Source organism: Rissa tridactyla, chromosome 6 (genome assembly GCF_028500815.1).
Source record: "Rissa tridactyla isolate bRisTri1 chromosome 6, bRisTri1.patW.cur.20221130, whole genome shotgun sequence".
Lineage (NCBI taxonomy): Eukaryota > Metazoa > Chordata > Aves > Charadriiformes > Laridae > Rissa > Rissa tridactyla.
The window spans coordinates 25,612,900-25,631,056 of record NC_071471.1 but is presented as its reverse complement, the minus strand read 5'-3'; the positions used below and the strand labels follow the sequence as shown (position 1 = coordinate 25,631,056).

The 18,157-nt window shown below is 39.1% G+C and overlaps 1 long non-coding RNA gene across 1 annotated transcript; it reads right to left on the bottom strand.

The window, feature by feature from the left end:
• Positions 1–5,875: 5,875 nt before the first annotated feature.
• On the bottom strand, positions 5,876–12,942 carry LOC128911934 (uncharacterized). The gene is made up of 3 exons (XR_008467240.1): positions 9,623–12,942; positions 9,260–9,491; positions 5,876–6,755 (listed from the first exon to the last, which is right to left on the bottom strand). It is a non-coding gene; the product is annotated as an uncharacterized LOC128911934 (long non-coding RNA).
• Between the last annotated feature and the right edge of the window lie 5,215 nt (positions 12,943–18,157).

Sequence of the window (18,157 nt, the reverse complement as noted above, 5' to 3'; positions counted from 1 at the left end):
AAATGACATTTGGAACGAGAGTCCAGCATGGTGGATGTAGCGACAGTTTGTTGTTTTCTGTTTTTCCCAGACACCTGTCTGGAAAAGAAGGGAAAGCTGAAAGTCAAAAAATTGTGAATAGAGCTTAAAATTGAGTAAAACTTTATGACAGATTTTACTGTACTAGTTCACCCTGCCAAAAAAGTAAATGGGGTTTTGATTTCTTTGTTTTGATTTGCATTTCTGTGATGACCTTAATTTAAAATAGGAAAAGATATAGTTTGGTCTTCTAAAAGAAAACCTATAAATACGTAGACAAGTTGTTAACATGATAACAAAACCTAGACTCTTAAATTAACCATTGCATTTTTTCATATCTTTTTCTTCCAATACAGATTACTATCATTCCACGTTAGGAAAAAAAAAAAAAAAAGAAGACAACAACAAATATCATACAGAACATATACAAGAGTGTTTCGAGATTGTTTGGTTTTCAAAGCATAGTGTTGGGACGTGTTAGTCACACATGCAAAATATATATATCTAAAAATACATAAATAGCTAAACATACATAGGTGTGTATGTTACATACACATAGATACATACACATATGTAAGTGAGCGTTTATATATATGCATATGAGAAATCTAGAAAAGAAAATTAACCTTCTGGATTTCTTTCCTGGAGATGAGACTGATCTGAGTGCATTCTGATTTATGACCAGACACTCTGCCAAAACCAGCACTGCAGTAATTAATTGTCTTCAGCCGGTTCTAGTTTTTGGCACTATGATCTGTTTTATTCCATTTTAAAGATGAAATATCTACCATTTTGGTTTGCAATAGGATCCACAGAGAATATCCCTTTCCGTAGCAGGAACATTTTTGCAAAACTGAAGCAGACTTTCCCTTTTTCTTATTTTTCATAATAAAAAAAACACCTGCCTGTCTTTGCTAGAGGGATTTAGGGGAGCGAGAAGAATCTGTGCCTATTGATTTCATTTTACTTTTTAATAACATTTATTAATCATATCCAAAGAAGCATATTTGTATTTAAGTACTTTCCCTTAGCCTCCATGGTTGTTACAATACAACTCTGAATGGAATTTTTTGGATGTAGCATTTAGATGAACCTCGGAGGAACTTTTTGAACTGGTCCCTGGGGTAAAGTACCAGGGAGGGAAGGAGGAGGAACTCCACCCCCCCTCACGCTCCCTCTGGCATCATTTATGTGGGAAGGAGAGAGGTCCCAGGATGTGGAAGAACTGCAGGGAGGTTCTCAGCTCCCTCCGGGCGCAGCTCCACCACGCTCCCACCCCGGCACACACTCGCCCGGGCAGGGGAGAGGGAAGGAAGGAGCAGGAAGGCTCAGCAGACCAGAGCTGTATTTCCCCAGCTCCTCCTTGCCTTTGCAGCGATTCCCATCCTCTTGGTGCCACAAAGGCACCATAACCCACTAGAAAGACTGCCAAATATTTTTCTTTTTTAATGAAACTATATAGGTTGTTTTCTCAATTTCCACGAAAGGATTAATTGAGGTATCTATTTTAACTGATCATAGCCTGCTCGTGCAGGCTATAGCTGCAAAAAGGTTTTAGCAGCCTTCCCAAGCTAAATCTTATTTTTCACACCTCATTAACTTTGGTGAAGTCTGCTCCGGGCTGAAATTTTACAAGATTCTAGCTCTAAAATGTTTTCTTTAAAAACTGATAAGTAAAATGGTTGGCAAGTTCAACGTTATGTAACAATAAAGGCTGTATTAGTGTTATACACTACTTATTTACACGTCTTGAAAACATCTGACTTAAAAAAAGAGGTGGCAAACAATTATCACTGCTAATTACCTGGAGGTCTTTTCTGGATGCATTTGTTGTAGCTTTGCATGAAGTCGTACTCTTCAATGAATACGAAATAGGCGAGTATTATTTTGTAAAACCTTCAGTAATAATATCTTTTTCAAAGGCAAAAGGTATACATGTTTGGACAGCTTTCAAAACCAAATTTCAAGCAGAGAATTATCTTAGCCGCCAGAAAGCTGTCCTTTCCTTCACCCCCTCCCAGCACTGTGCAAGAAAAGACGCAAGAGGAACATCTGGCAAGCTTTCCTCATTCCTTCGCTGGCTCATTGAAGGCAATAATCACACTGGGGTGTTCACAGCCTTCACAGAAAGCCTCCACAGCTCACCACGCAGCGACAGAGCTGCTGCCTGCCCTGGAGAGTGGCAGAGCCCTGCCCCGTCCTTCTCCTCCCCCCGGCAGCGCAGCCGGAGCAGGGTCCTGGGAAATGCCTCCCAGACCCAGCGCCAGTGGACTGCGCTCCTCATCGCAGGCAGTGGCAAAACAAGGCTGGGAGTTTTCGATCCCAGCATCAGAAAACATCCCGCAGTCCGGGCCGCTGGACCTTTCTCAGCTCCTCTCTGAAAGGTAGAACAAAATGCAATAATAATTACGATGAAGCAAAACGTGCAAAACAACTCTAAAACATCATTGGGTGTACGGTGGGACCCTGCTGACATACGATCGCTGTTTTGGATGCAATTACCAGGTTATTTAATGCAAAGGGTATGTTCTCCCATTACCTTTCCCACAACCTGCAAATGTGCAATTGCAACATGTTGCTCCCCAAGTAACCCCGTCTCTCCTGACAGACCACAGCCCAGTACTTACGGGGCAGGGAAGGACAAGTGTGTCCTCGACACTGCTTACATTACCGTATGACAATCCGCATGGCTGGGAGGAGGCCAGGGCTACTGAAAAAAATAGTCAAGAATACCATCGATAAGCTTTGTTTCTGCCACTACACTTTTGCTTTCCATGTTTCAGCCAGTGACAGAGCTTGGCCTTGTATTTCCTACCAAAAAAATATTAGTAGTTGGATTTTTTTTATACTCCTTTCCAAACAGCGATTTGAGTTCTGTCTTTTTGGAGAGGGTGGGAACTAACTGCCCCACTTAAAGCAATGACGACCTTTATTTTCACAAAATAAGGATAATGTTTCTACTATCAGGTCCGTTTGAAAAAGATGTTGCCAGAGAATCCAAATCTAAGTCAATACGTTGTTTTGTCAAAGCCAAATTACTTTGTAAAAGTAATATCCATTTCACAGAAATTGAATTTATTGATGAAAAGATGGGCGAAAGGGTGTTTCCAAAAGTAAACATTTAAAAAAAAAATTTAGAATCTTTTTCTTCTAGGCTTTTTACTTTGGAACTGCTTTTTGTGCTATACCATATATCATACGACTGAAACAGCTTGAAAGAAAGTAAAATGGTTTCAATATGTATGAGGAATTTCTTTCCATATGTCATCAGAAAAAAATAACCTTTTGAGAACTGTTTTCTCGTGAGACGGATCTGCATTTTCTGAGGTGGAGTAACATGACACCAGCTAAGCTGTGAACAGCAGCAGCTTGAAGTAGCCCGTGAGGATGACTGGTCCAAAAGACCTTTTCTTTTTTTAAAGCCAGCTGTAATGCCATTTCTCATTTTGCTGGTGACTGGCAGTCGACATTTCTCTTGGATTTAAATAAATATGATCTGTATGATGATTTCTTAGCATTTTAGCTTCCTTTCTTCCTCTCTTGTCTGGCAATTCTGTTCTTTGCTATGTTGCTGACTGTGATGTTTGGGACCTGGCTCTCTTTCTTTCTTTCCATTTTTAAAGATGACCTTGCTGGTAAAGCTGTTTTCAAAGGTCCCTCAGCTCCATTTAAAATCCAGACCTTTAAATGTGGTCTTTAATAGTTGTAAAGTGTTCTCATAAATTACAAGCTATGTATTTTCTATATTGTTTCTCTATGGTTCATTTAGTGTGACATTATATAAAAATTTTAAAAAGGCTTTTCCTTCTCAATCACTTTTGAGTGAAGTGTCTGGAAAAATCACTCTCACAACTTTCTGCTTGAGCCATTAATTAGCACACCGCTTGTTAACTGCTGATCTAGCTTTTGATTCACTGGCACCAGCGCGCTTCTGAAGTGATGGATGTGCTGGAAAGGCTTAGACAGATAGGCTGAAATGTATTTACACGTCAAAGTTAAATGAGATATGACATTCACTTTCAAAATGATCTTTACAGGATAATACTTTATAGAAGTGATCACGTCATCCTGGATACTGCAGCTTTATAAGTAAATACAAATAATGCTCCATGTGTTTTATCAGCCTTTGTCAGTGTAACCTTTAACATAAAATCAAGAAAAATTCAGTGCAGCATTTTAAGATGAAAGGGGCATTGTCATAGATAGCATAAATAACAAGCCAAGAATTTATGTAGGCGGCTATGAATAAAGATAGAAAGGTTCTATCCCTCTGCCATGAGGGAAAATCAAAAAGCCACGTGGAAGTGGAAGGAGCTACTGGAAATCAGATCTCTTGAGAGGAATTGAATAGATCTGGTTTTATTCTGACTCTTCTCCAAAATAAAATAATTTACTTTTTTTTTAATATTGAACAACAATTTTCTATGTGAACTGTGTATAACAAACTATGGTGTAGAAAACTGTTTGTCTAATGAGAATTAGCAACCAAGAAAAAGAAAAAAGAAAACACAGAGGGAAGTATGTAGAGTTACCACAGCACTGGTCACCATCCTCTTCCTCGCCCTGGAGAAATGTCAGGCCTTAGGAAACTTGTCTTGTCTTCCAAACATCCTGTTGCACCGTCACAGCTAGTACAGTGTGGACGCAGGGCTCCTGGTCACCATGAGCACGTCCACCTGCACAAACTCATCAGAAAAGCGGTTCTGGTGAGATGAAGGGCCAGCTGCACCACACCAGTACTGGGTACCCACCACAGTCCAAGCACAGCGCTACAGACAGAAAATGGGGTGCAAACCTTACCCAAGGAGGTGGCTGAGCGAGCTTGTGCTCGGCTCTGGACTGTCGGCATCTGCATCGACCTTCTTTGAAGATCTCCCTGTGCCGTGGCAGTGCTGAGGTGGCCTGCTGCAGCTGCGACTCTGGATACGGCTTTGACACCGCTGAGAGATTAAAGGCAATGAGGTGCTCAGATGCCACTGTAATGAAAGCGCTAGAAACGTACCTCAGAGAAGAGAAGTAGCCTGAGAACAACAGAGAAACCATAACTGATTACCGTCCTCAGCTTTGTTGGTCACCAGGAGCTCTATCACAGCAGCAAAGTGTAAGGCTTATGCAACATCTGTTATTTGGCCATAATGAAAGGGCTTTGAAAGCAGCGCTACTGCTGGAGTGAAAAGCCGTCCCGGTGCTGGGATTTTGGGCGGAGGAACAAGGCTGAGTGAGTACCTGGCTCAGCCCCGGCAAGTGCCCTCCTCCTCTCCCTCTGGAAGAGAGCTGCTCCCGCAAACCCACCTTCTCACAAAGCCACAAGAAATACCAATGGCATTAGTAAGGCTATAACTAGATATCTCAGAGAGCTATCAATCAGGGACACTGATGAATCACATAGGCATTTAGACCATGCTCCATGGGAGCTAAAAAATGAAAAAGCAATTTCATTCTGTAGCAGGTTTTCAAAACACCTGGAGGCAGACATTTCCCTGGGTCATGGCCCAGCCTTGCTAACTTTCCTTCTGCAAACTTGTTCTCTTTTTGGTTCTTATGTCTGGTGCTCTTGTATGTGGCACAATAATAACACATCTGGCATAAAGAAAGCTTCGACTGTCAGTAATAGTAGCAAGTCTCCGTTATGGGAGAATCGCGCAGGATTTTCTTTTGGTCATTACCAGTAGAATTAATGAATGGCCAAAAGGATCGTGTTGAAAGAAATAACAAGTGCTTTTGAAAGCTGAATGAACCTAGTGAATAATCTCAGCCAGAAAAAAAGGAGAAAATGTTGTCAATGCCACATCTACCCTCTAAAAACTTTAATTTTATATTTTTTAAGAAAATTCAAACAGCTGGGTTTTGAGTCAGCATTAAATGTAACTTTGTTATGTTGCTCTGCATCATCTCAAGACAGGAGTATTATACAATGCATGTACATAATGTATTCTACTTCTGTCAGTCAGCAAGCGAAAGCATGTCCTATCTAATTAAATCCAGATTTCACGTGCATCTCTTCACTTACGTACTGCGCAAATAATGGAAGCTAACATTAAAGTATTAAAATCAGATAGAATTTCATCTCATATTAATACAGTGTGTGGAAATGTATAATTTAAAATATATCTTATGAAATGTAATCGCTTTTACATATTGCACACAGCTCTGATATTGATCAAGATATTCCCGGGAGTATATGATGAGAGGAGAAAAAGAGTATGTTCCCCTTCCTCTAGGGATCAGTCAGCTGCTTGCTGATCTCTCATGCTGCTGCTTTGAATAAAACTGGTTCTTGTTTCGTTTGTTTTCTTCTTTTTTTTTGTTTAAGGAAGGTTAGCTTCAAAAAGGAATATCGGAATTAGGTCAGTTTCCCTCCAGTCAGATACTTTGCAAAGCAATGGGTAAGCAATCCGCGGCCTCTTCAGCTCTGGCCATTTTCTGATCCCACTGGAAATGAAACACTCTACATCTGGTATACAGTTTCCTAAGAGAAACTTTGCTTTATTTTCCCACTTTCAGACAAACAAAGGGCCGGGGGGGGCAACACGGTCTCACTGACAAAGGCACGGGGAGCGGCTGGACTCGGTTTGGAAGCTGTCCCTGGCGAGAGGAGGTGCTTTGATGTGCTGCAAACCAGACACGCTGCAGTTACTGACTTCAGGTAAGGAGTGCCTGGGGACCTTGAATCGACAGGTCACCGTGTTGCAGAAGGCAGCTGCACTTTAACTTTTCTTCCAGTTTGAAAATTCAGCCTGTTTAGAGAGAGAAAGGGCTTTAAATTACTTTCCCTGAACACCGCATTCTTCAGGACAGTGTGTTTAAGCAGGCTGGACCCAACCCTTTCTACTTTTGGCTCTTGTGTCATTCACACTGATGTAAATCCTCCGAGGTCAATGGAAATTGTGCTGGGCACAAACGCAGTAAAAATCAGGTCCTGTGTATTCATGTGCAGGATCTTCTCTTTTCCGGAATCTGCCATACCAACAATGCCAATTTGTCACTAAGCATTTGATTTTTAAATTGTAGTTTTTATTTGTAGCAGACTCATTCAAATACAGCCACACTGAGCTAAATACACGCACGATTGTAATCAAAGATCTTTAAAATCATTCTCTCTTGTTCCTTATGTAAATATATATAATAATAAATGCTGTAAAAATTCCATATAGGTAGACTTGAGGTAGACCCTCAATTCTACTAAAATTAAGAAGGGCTTCCAAACTTAGGAAACATTATAGGGTTAGAGTCTTATATTTTACTATCCAACATGAATGCTTCAAAGAAATTTATTGAAACTGGTACATCAACAATATGGATGGTGGTAGGTGTCCTCCTACATTGGTATCTGCTGTCTGGGGACCAAAAGGAAAAATTAGTGATGCAGGAGTCTGAGAAGTGAAGTAAAAAAATGAACTCATAAAATGATGACATCAACATTACTTATATCCCTGGAACAAAATTGTTACAGTTGTTCAGATTTTTTAGCTTTTTCATGAAACAGGCATTTGAAAATTCTCGAAGAACAAAATTATCTGAGGAAAAAAGAGACCTTAACTCTTTTCACTTGGTGTTATGTTTTCCCTTAGAGAATCATAATTATCTGCCAAATGTGGGACGGTTCCTTTGTTTAAATCCTGACTGGCAGAAAAAAATAATCTGCTCTCTGCTAAAATTATCTAATTTTGTAGCTGTCTCAACGATCCATCTGGTTTTATCAAATGATGCCCTTTCTTCCTTGCTGGTGGAATACTCACTGCGCTCCATAAACAGTCACTTTGCATTATGTAGATTATTTCACAAGGAAAGTGAAGAAGTGGGCTTTTGACAATGATGGAAACAACGAAGCATGAAGAAATCAGAGAAGATCAAAGATGCTCATTAGTTTAGATGGTAAGAAATAGACCCATTAACAATAACATGGTATCTTTCTTGTTACTGTTTCATACTGTATGAAATGCCATAACTGTCGTATCAGAAAAAGCCTCATTTACTTTTCAATAATCAAATATTTAAAAGAAATCCTTATGTCTTCTATCACATGTAGTAGAGGGACTTACTCGTTTATTGTATTACTTTGATGTATTTTTTTATTACTTGAAAGGCCAATTCAAATTGCAGAGGTTTTATGAATATTTTATAGACTCGGTGTTCTGAGTGATCAGAAATCTCGCGCTCTGATATGCTCTGGGCTTACATCTCAGCCAGCACAGGAGCAGACTGAGGAACCAAAAACCCAGTTGTGTCACCTCCATATTGCTGTATTTCCAGACCTACTGTAAGTCAGAGCATTCCTAAAGCAGCTACAGGTGTATGTATATGTATGTATACAGCTGAGCATATCAATAGTGCAAAGACATTGCTTTTTCACGTCTCTTCTCCAGCCAGACACGCCTTTATTTAGGGAGAACGTAATTCGGGAAACTTCATGTTACAACCTTTGATTTAGTTCAATTTAAAACTAGTCTTGATCTTATTTATTTTCTTGCATTAAATTATAAATGTCTTTAAAACTCCTGGTATATGGTTTAGTAGTTTTAATATTACTCTTTCCCTGCTCCATTTGAGTTTGAAGGATAACAATAATACAACCGATTTAATTAAATTTTTATTACTTCTTTACTTTTGCCTATGATTACAAGACCGGCATTGTATAGATACTGAATTATTTTTATTCAACAGTCATGACGGTAGCATACCAATATCTAATAAATTTTCTTCACTATATGCCATTTCCGTGTAAATGCTGCTAAAGAAAAAGGAAGCACTGTATTTAGGATATTGTGAGGAAATATTCTGGGCAAAATAGTGGATATGTCAGTGAAGGACAGATGAATAGTACCTTAAAAAAGTGATCCTTATATGCTCATTACATATCCTCAGCATCCACAGCAAACAAATATGCACATTGAAAAAAAACTAGTCAGAGTATTGCTAAACCCCACAATACATCCATAAATTGCATAGTAATAATATAATAGGTGCAATCTCTTCCTTCTAGTAATAAAAAACTCATCAAGCCATTTCTACTTGCTCACACAAGGTCTGTGTCGTCTGCATCTCTCAGAAGACTTGGTGTGAACCACATCAGGTATTAGGTTTCAACTGGACTGTGAGGATTGAAAAACCAGGCTGCCATCCTTTTACACAGCCAACAAACGTCCCACCTGCTCACAGCAATTTTGTATGTACTATCTAACCAGTAAACCAGTATAAATGGTTTAAGGACATTTTGCACTTACTTGAACCACAAACTTACCCATGTTATTGGGTTTGCACAGCAATGAAGTCCCATCATCTGAACATTAGTCAACTGCAGAAGTGGAGAAATCGGTGTCTGTGCTTCAAGAAGTCATCGAGTTTTCTTCATGATGAACAGGCTGGAGGTTACTCCCCTCTGAAGTTACGGGAAACATCCGTATCAAAGAGACACGGGAGGGTTTTTGCAGTTCCTCTCCCTCATGTTCTGCTGTTGCAGTCTCTACAAACAGCTGCCAATATGGTTAACCATTAAAAACAGTAAATTATCAACACTGGTAAATGTATGCAATAATATGGGTGCATTGTGAGAGAAAGGGAGGGCGGGAGGGGAGAGAAAGAGAAGATAGAATTTAATCTTTACCTGTGTCTGCTCCCAAGGTAGAGACATACTCCGTGTCATTCAGCAGCATGAAGATGACTTGTCTTAACAATAATCTTTACAACAATGGTAAGAAATACAAATTAAATATTGCTTGTCTGTGGTCCGGAATTTGATAAGGAAATTAGCTTCTGCACCACTTGGTAGGAAGCCTTAACTTACTCCAGAGAAGAGGATACAAAGCCATAATATTGTTAAATAGATTTGGCATTCCAGTTAGGTACTAAATTTCCTTTAATAAATATTAATACTTGGAAAAATTCTGTACTGTGTTAAAAAACACAATTGCAAACTCCTTTCTAGCTTTTCTGGTTACCCAAGTCTGATACAGAAAGGAACCTTTGAAGCACGTAAAGGCTTGGGAATTTAACTCTTGTTTACAACTTTCCTCAAATAATTACTAAAACCATGCTCGAGTAATCATTTTTAATGAAAAAAAGTATCTCTGTGAGTTAAATGCTCATCATAAGCCTGATGTTGTGAAAGAAGTGCATCTCAAGACTACCGTGCCTAATTACTGCATATTTTCAAGACATCATTATTAAGGCAAGTAGCTTTTAGTGCTGGTTAACTGCCACACTGCTGATTTCCAACTGTATGCAACTTTTTTATGTTTTTCTCATGTTGTCTTCTGATACTTGTCTCACTCTGTGCCACAGTACGTGGGGCAGGACCCTAATTTCAATATAGTTTATTGTCTCCCATCCTTGCAACTCCATTAGCTAATGTAGAAAAACCAGCCACGAAATAGCAAACACACTGGTGTTTTCTCTTCTCCACCTGTTGGCTCAAATATCAGAGGGACAGGGGAGGGAAATCTGCTACATCATAAAGATTCTCCCAACGCCACCTAAGGGCAGAGACATTTTTCTGATTCTGTGATCCAGGTCAGTCACGGGCAAGATCAGGCGCAGGCAGACGGATCAGATTGAGGCAGAACGAGCCCAGCAATAAAAACCTCAAAGAAATCTTCCAATCTGCGTGTCCCAGGCTCTTCAGTATGCTCAGGGCATCATCCCTCTGTAAGTTTTATAAAGCAAAGCACAAGACGCAAAGCCATTTGCTTGCCTTTTTACCGAGCCCTGCATTATGCTTTCCTTCATTCAAAGCAGGCTAAATCTAATGACCGCAGCCATCTTACAGCCTGCAGGCCATTTTCCGCTTGCAAGCTGTGACGAATTTGTAAAGTACCCGGGAAAAAAAGGGCAGCCCCGAGCAGGATGCAAGAGCTGCCGGCCCTCTCCCAGGTGCCCCCTTTTTTGGGCAGCAGCACAGCGCCTCCACGGGCATGACAAAGGGTGAGAAAATACTTGAAATAAACTCATCTCTTTAGAGAACAGTAATGCCATCACTGAAACTCTACGTAAAAGCGTTCCATTTCACCGATTTCAAGACAGTCAGAATTTACTTACAGCACATCTGAATTTAAATAAATGACTCAAACTGTGTCAACTTTTAAATTATTCCTTTTTCTTCAAGATACTGGAAACCTGATACCAGACATTCCACTTCCCTTTATCTCTCTTAAGAAAAGCTTACAGACCTAGAAGCCATTTTCCCACTCTAGCACCTAAAAAAAAAATAAAAAAGATTTAAGAATCAAATTCTACAAAGGACGCGAGAAAGGTCAGAAGAAAAGCTCTGGTTTCTCTGACTTCACCCACACAGCTCTCCAAAAAGCATATTGAATATCATTGCACCCAAACAGAGAAACATCATACCGTCATCTTTTTTGTCTATGATGGATGGCATTATGTGGCAATAACAGAGCAATACAACGGCAAGCTTGTCTTTTTCTGGGTTTCATGTAAACTGAGTCCCTCAAATGAAGCCCAATTTATAAAGAAAAACAAAGGGAGTTAAAATTTAAATGCTACTACCTAAGCGTGCCAGTTAACTAGAGCGCCTCAAGGAGTTCTCTTATCTGAAAGCACATGAAAGTTCAAAATCCAAATTCAGATAACCATGTATTTTTCTCAGGGTGGTTTGTGTGCTTTGGTGAGTCTCGGGCTCCTAATTATCTAGATGAGGAATCAGACCAGAGAGGCAATGATGGAGCCTGCGCAGGCCTGGCTTTATTTCCCTTGGAAACCAAAGTGTGGGGAGCAGAAGGAAAGACCTTAATAGTTTGCACCAGGTGTCACCTGGATACATGAGGTTTTGCACACCAGTACTTCTGTTAGGCAAATACCTATCCTTCTAGCTAACATAGTGCAAAAATCTTGCTGTAAAGCATAATATTCTGAAGCTATGTTTAAATTTGGCAACAAGTCAGAATAAAAAATTATAAAAATATTATCTAGCATAATTATACCTCTGCAGATTTCCTTTTAATGAAAAACTAAGGACCAAGCCATGCTTATAACTACACCACAAAAGCCATAGATGTCTCTATACTACACTGAAAGCACAACAGGAAGGTATGGCGAGGTTCAGGAGTGTTTCTAAACACATGTTTCATCCTGAATGACTGCAAGAAAGAAAAATGAATCCAACCCCTTAAAGCAAGGCAGTTAGAAATGTTTTATAGTTTTAATACTCAAGACTGGCAACGACAATAAAAATTAAAAACACACTAGGCACTCTGGCCTTTATCATTCTCCCTGCTTACAGGCATGGAAGATATTTGTGCCTATTGTGTGTTTACCAACACCCAATTTTCTGAAGGTTGTAAATATCGATGGATAAAATGCCAATGTTAAATCATGACAGCGCTGTTAAGCAAAGTGTATTCATCAGGCTCACACCTCAGAAAACAAGCACTCCACACAGATGGCTGCAGCCCATTCATGGTGCTATTGGTGTGGAATTTCTCAGTGTGGTGGGAAGGGGCAGGTTGTGGATTTTGCAGTTTTCCTGAAGACATGTTAAAGGACATATTGACAGATAGCTCTCCACAGACTTCAGGGACTCAGATCTTTATTCCCTCCACCACGCAAACTGAATGCAATGCACTCAAAAACTGAGCTCTCTACATGGCACGTTCGGGAATGAACAGAAAAACAACTGTTTTGTTTGGTTTTCTTAAAGTAATAACCAGCAAACTCCCAAATCTCTACGTAAGTACTCAAAGGTTGAAACACTTGTGTCTAAGTATAAAACACTCAAAGTCTTGGACTTGTACAGAGTAATTGCTTGGTCCTCCGTAGTAGGCATTTCTTTCCTCATGAACAGTAATGCCTGTCAGATGTGCATTATCATAGCGCTAGAAGCACAAAGCTTTATTGTTGCTTTCTTTTTAGGCAATAAATGAAGTGGTGCCATTCACATTTTACAGATAAGGATGTCAGCTAGAGAACTGAAGTCTCTTGCCTAAGGTCACAGAGGAATTACTTAGTCTGAGCTGGTGATCACTTATCTTACTCCCATAAAAGAATTTGCATCTCAGCACTATTTATCATTAAATATGCCATGAAGCAAAGAATAAAGACTCAGCAACACTGTCATCGTTCAACAGAAAGGCAGCTCAGGGGGGTGAGTCATCGCAAACGGGAGTTCTGCAACAACAGGGCGCTTTAGCAAGAGCAAGGCCAGAGGCAAAGTATTAGAGTTACAGAAAACATATAATAAATGGAAGATGACTGAAAACTTATCTACTTTCAAAAAGAAGTGGATATGGTGTGAATCACATCACAGGTTTCAGTTTCTTATGGCTGCCTTGGTATCAGGCTTCGGAAAAACAGTTCTGATTTATGGCTTCATGTTGAAACCATGCGAAACTCCCCCTTTTGTAGTTTGATGTGAAAACCAGCCTTACGTATTTCAAATTTCTTGAGGCTTTCAAATCCCCAGACTCAAATAAAAACTCAGGACAGCTAAAACTGCAACACTTTAGACCAAAACAAAATTTTACAAGAGACCCTGTGCGTCAAAAGATGGCTGAACTTAGCAAACATCTCCTGAATATACAAAATTAAGTATTTAGTCTTAAAGGTTTCTACTTCTGTAGAAACAATAATTTGTCGTTACAGTAAGTACGCCTTCTCACCCACGCTGAGCTGTACGTAGAACTGACCTAGCATCGTTACTTGTTGCTGCTTTACAGGGTTTTTTTTTTCATTGGCAAATTTTACTAGCAATGATTTTATATCACATTTAGATATTGTTATACTTGTTATTCAAGAGATTGAATGACTCTGAATCAAGTGCATTTCTGTGGAAGGTTTGTTATAAACGATGCCAATGGAGATTTCCTATTTAAGATAACAATCTGTAATCTAATAGCTGATCATTCTTAACTTACTTTCATTGAGATATATTAACTTTTTACACTTGCTTGGTCATTCAGACATGAGTGTTTGCTTTGAACTTCATTATTTTAACTAATGGGCAAGTTTGCAATTTGATGGTCAGATGCACAGAAATAACTGACATTTTTATTCTCCCATAAAATTTTAATATGAATGGTAATAAACAGCTCAACTAGAAAACCTATTGTTATTTTTAAACTGATTTATGCCCTTTTTATTACTATGTTTTTAGTGCCCTCTTTAACTTTTAAAGTTTATTATATTTTTCGGTACTGGAGGTTAATTCCTCTGATAAGAAAAAACAGCACATGCAATAGAACGTATATAGAAAGATTAATTTTATTGCAGAAATGCTTCACATCCTAATCTTTAAAATAAAAAAAATCCAGATATAAACTGCAATGAAACACATCTTATTTCCTAGACTTGCAAAAATTCTTAGACTGAGAAGAAATGGGAACTCCCTTGACAATGAGTACTTGGTGAAGCACAGGAATACCTACGCCATTCCAAGCACCTCTGAACTCTGAGTTTGCACAGTCGCTAGCGGCTTCTCTGCCAAGCCAACAGCATGGCTGAGCAGAGCCTCTGAGCCCACCCAACACTCACCCTGAGCCCACGGGAGAGTGGAAACAGCAATTGTATACGTTTGCTTTACACCTCTTCCTTCGGCCCCATCTCAGATAATGGACTGTTTATATGAAACAATCAGATAAGACAGTATATTTTTCTTCAAACGATTCTCCTGAAGAAAAAATACATAAAAAAATTTACTCTGACTGGAGATATGTGAGCTATGTGAGTGCCTACAACAGGCAGACGAAGTGGCAGGCTACAAGTATCTAGGCAGGATTTCCATATTTGCTGTTCTTTCAGTGCTCCTCTGACTATTCCTTTCAGCTGCTGCCTCTGGAGCATTATCCAGCGCTTGTCAGATTGAAATGGCTACATAACTAAGGAGGAAGAAAGGTGACTGAAGAAAGGAAATTACAGGAGGAACACTGTGAGAGAAAAATCATACTTTAAATGCCATTTAATCAAATATCATGTTCTTTTCATTATAAGAACCTTTTGATACCTGTGAAAATCATTTTATCAGGATCTGGAAGGAGATCAGTAGACAACATCAATGTTGCAAAGCAACACATGAGAACTCTGCTAAAGTCAGAAATAAGTACTACTCCGCAGAGCTCCCATCAGCACAAACCTGATGACAAGAGCTGGAATCCTTTGAAATTATATTCAGAAAAATAAGAAAAGCTCTTCAAAGGGTTTAATACCAAATTACACTGTTTGGTGCAGTTAATTACACACTAGTTTGCATCTGTCAAACACCTAACTATGAATTTTGATTTATTATCAGGATTCTGATTTGAGTCAAGAAGTTCTGGTCTTAGTACATGCTTTTATCTTCCATCTCTTTCAGTGTGTACACACATGCAACACTTTTACAAGCTGGCCTCATAACTCTAAATAGCACTGAGGGATTTCTGTGGTTTTTATTTGTTTATTCATTTGTTTGGTATTTTTTCCTGGCTGTTGTGTTCAGGAAGAAAATAAGTTTTGTTAAACCAGTTAATTTACAAATGGTCAGGGAAGCCGCCGAATTGACAGTAATAGTGCATGGTTACATTTGTTTATTTGACTAACAACCTATTTTGATTTCTTGGTAATGAACAAATGGTCACAGAGCATTTTAAGTCAATGCCACAGCTCAGAGAAGACTATAGAGCTTGCTGAGTACGAGTTCCCTGAAAAACCTCAGTCTGCTACCTTTGTGGCTCAAGCTACTCATGGTTTTTCACTGAGTACTTGATAGGTCAAGTAGAGTTCAAAGGCAGAATGATTTTTATTCACCACATTACCCTACAGTATGTTATTCTTGAGCAGATTGGAAGCTAAAAGCATGGAAGTGGACATACAAAGAAGAGCAGTCACATCTGGATTATACTGATCACAGTAAATAAAAAAAAATTGTTTCTCGATATACCAGAAAATAATATCTAAAAGTAGTCAGAAAAAACTTCAAATTATTCATCGTGGCCCTTTTAGATACAGTCAGAGAACTCGGCCTTGGTGAGCTGTATTCAGCCTAAGGTTGAACAGGTATTAAGATGACCCAAGGTGGCTTTATACCAATTGTGTCTTTTATGAATTCAAGGCATTAGAAAAGGCTAATTTGGCTTCTTTACAACAAGTGTTATGTAAAAACATGTTCAGAGCTGCCTAAATCACATCTGAGGGATCTAAGAAGCTGTACAAGCCAGAGACCAGTAGTGACACTTGGCTGCTTCCTACATATCACGTTGGGATTTCCAAGAGACTCTTATAGGTCATTGGTTTCCAAATGTTAAGCAAAGACGACAGGAAAGAGAGAGAGGTGGAGGCAGTTTTTCTACCCATCAATTTCAACGAAGTCTAATCTTATCACATAAAAATGTACTTGCTTTACGTAACAACTCGATATAGCATTATTTATGACCCAGGCAAGTCTGAATTGGAAAGTAACACATTTATGATTTCTCTCTGCTACTTTCTATTAATATAAAAGTAAATAAACTAACCTCAAAGAGTCATACATGGAAACTTCTGTGTAAGTGACTTGCATGGGTTCATCAGAAGAAAGCTCCACAATAATAAAAGTGAGGTAACGTCAAAAAAATCTACCGGCTTCTTCAAAGAAATTACTTGTTTCATTGCCATCTCACTTTTTGAAAACAGCATAAAAAAAAAATTCCCTCTAACCAGGTTATAATGCAAGGAATCGTTCATGAGAATACCACAGAAAGGATCACTGTCTTTTACAGCATGGGCAGCCGACCAAGCATCCTGGTATGCATATTGAATCAAGCAAGCTCTTTACTTTCTTTTTCCTGTTTCTGGTGGTTTTATCAAGAAAATGAGGAAAAAGCCTCATAAATCCTTTTTTATAACGCTATATTTGTGGAGATTCAATGCAATGAAAATCTTGTATTCTTTAATATTTAAAAATTTATTATAATGCCTTTGTTATAACAGACACCAAGATCAATGTACAATAAAGGAATTTAGAGTATTCTCTTTTTGCCAGTGATATGCTGCCTGTGGGAGGACCAGGAGGAGGTAACCTGTGTTCAGATTTAGACTAAAAATAATTGAAATTAAAATTAGAAAATAATTCTTCAGCATCTGTAACAATGTGAAGGAATAGGAAAAGTAAAACACGGTTTTGCAAATCCTCATCTATTTAGGAGCGCAGGAGTCAAAAATAAATCAATGTACCATTTTAAAATGTATCCCTACAAAAAAAGGGATAGCAAGAGAGCAAAGGTACTCATCCTATTGCTGCGAGCTTTGCCAAGGAGACCTTATTGCAGCCTTCCAGTAACCAAAGGGGGCCTACGGGAAGGATGGGGAGGGACTCTTTATCAGGGAGTGGAGCGATAGGATGAGGGGTAATGGTTTCAAACTGAAAGAGGGGAGATTTAGATTAGATATCAGGAAGAAATTCTTTACTGTGAGGGTGGTGAGACACTGGCACAGGTTGCCCAGAGAAGTTGTGGCTGCCCCATCCCTGGAAGTGTTCAAGGCCAGGCTGGATGAGGCTTTGAGCAGCCTGGTCTAGTGGGAGGTGTCCCTGCCCATGGCAGGGGGTTGGAACTAGATGACCTTTAAGGTCCCTTCAACCTAAATCATTCTATGATTCCATGATATGGAGCACAACAGGGATGGAAGAAACAGCTTGCTGGAACCAATAGGCAGCTCATGTAGGATAAATGTAGTATATCAATATTAACATTTTGTCTCACCTCATTTTGCCAGCTTTCAAGTATTTGTATTTACTCAAACTCACTCTACAACACCATACCTGAATTTCATTTTATTTTTCCATTCACTCGCTTCTTGTACTCCCTTTTTGTTCAGCCTCTCTGAAATAGAATACAAACCCAAAATAAATAGTTGATTGAATACTGAATTATTTCTAACCAAATAACTTCTTATTCAAACTCAGGTTTCTAACTAAATTATTTCCTCTCCCTAACTTACTGTAAATTAGGAGAAAATTGTCTGCTTGAGCTCCACTTACAGGCCTCTGTTTAAGAAAGATCTATTTAATTTATACACATGCTAAGACAGCAGGATAGCGGCTTAGTCTCTGAAATGTCTCCTGGTTCAATTAATATTTTCCAGAAGAATGGTATTATCCCTAGCGAATAGGGATTTCCAGCGTTAATTTGAAAAGGTACTTGCCAGGCACTTACTCAATCTGAGAAAGTTACCAGTGCTC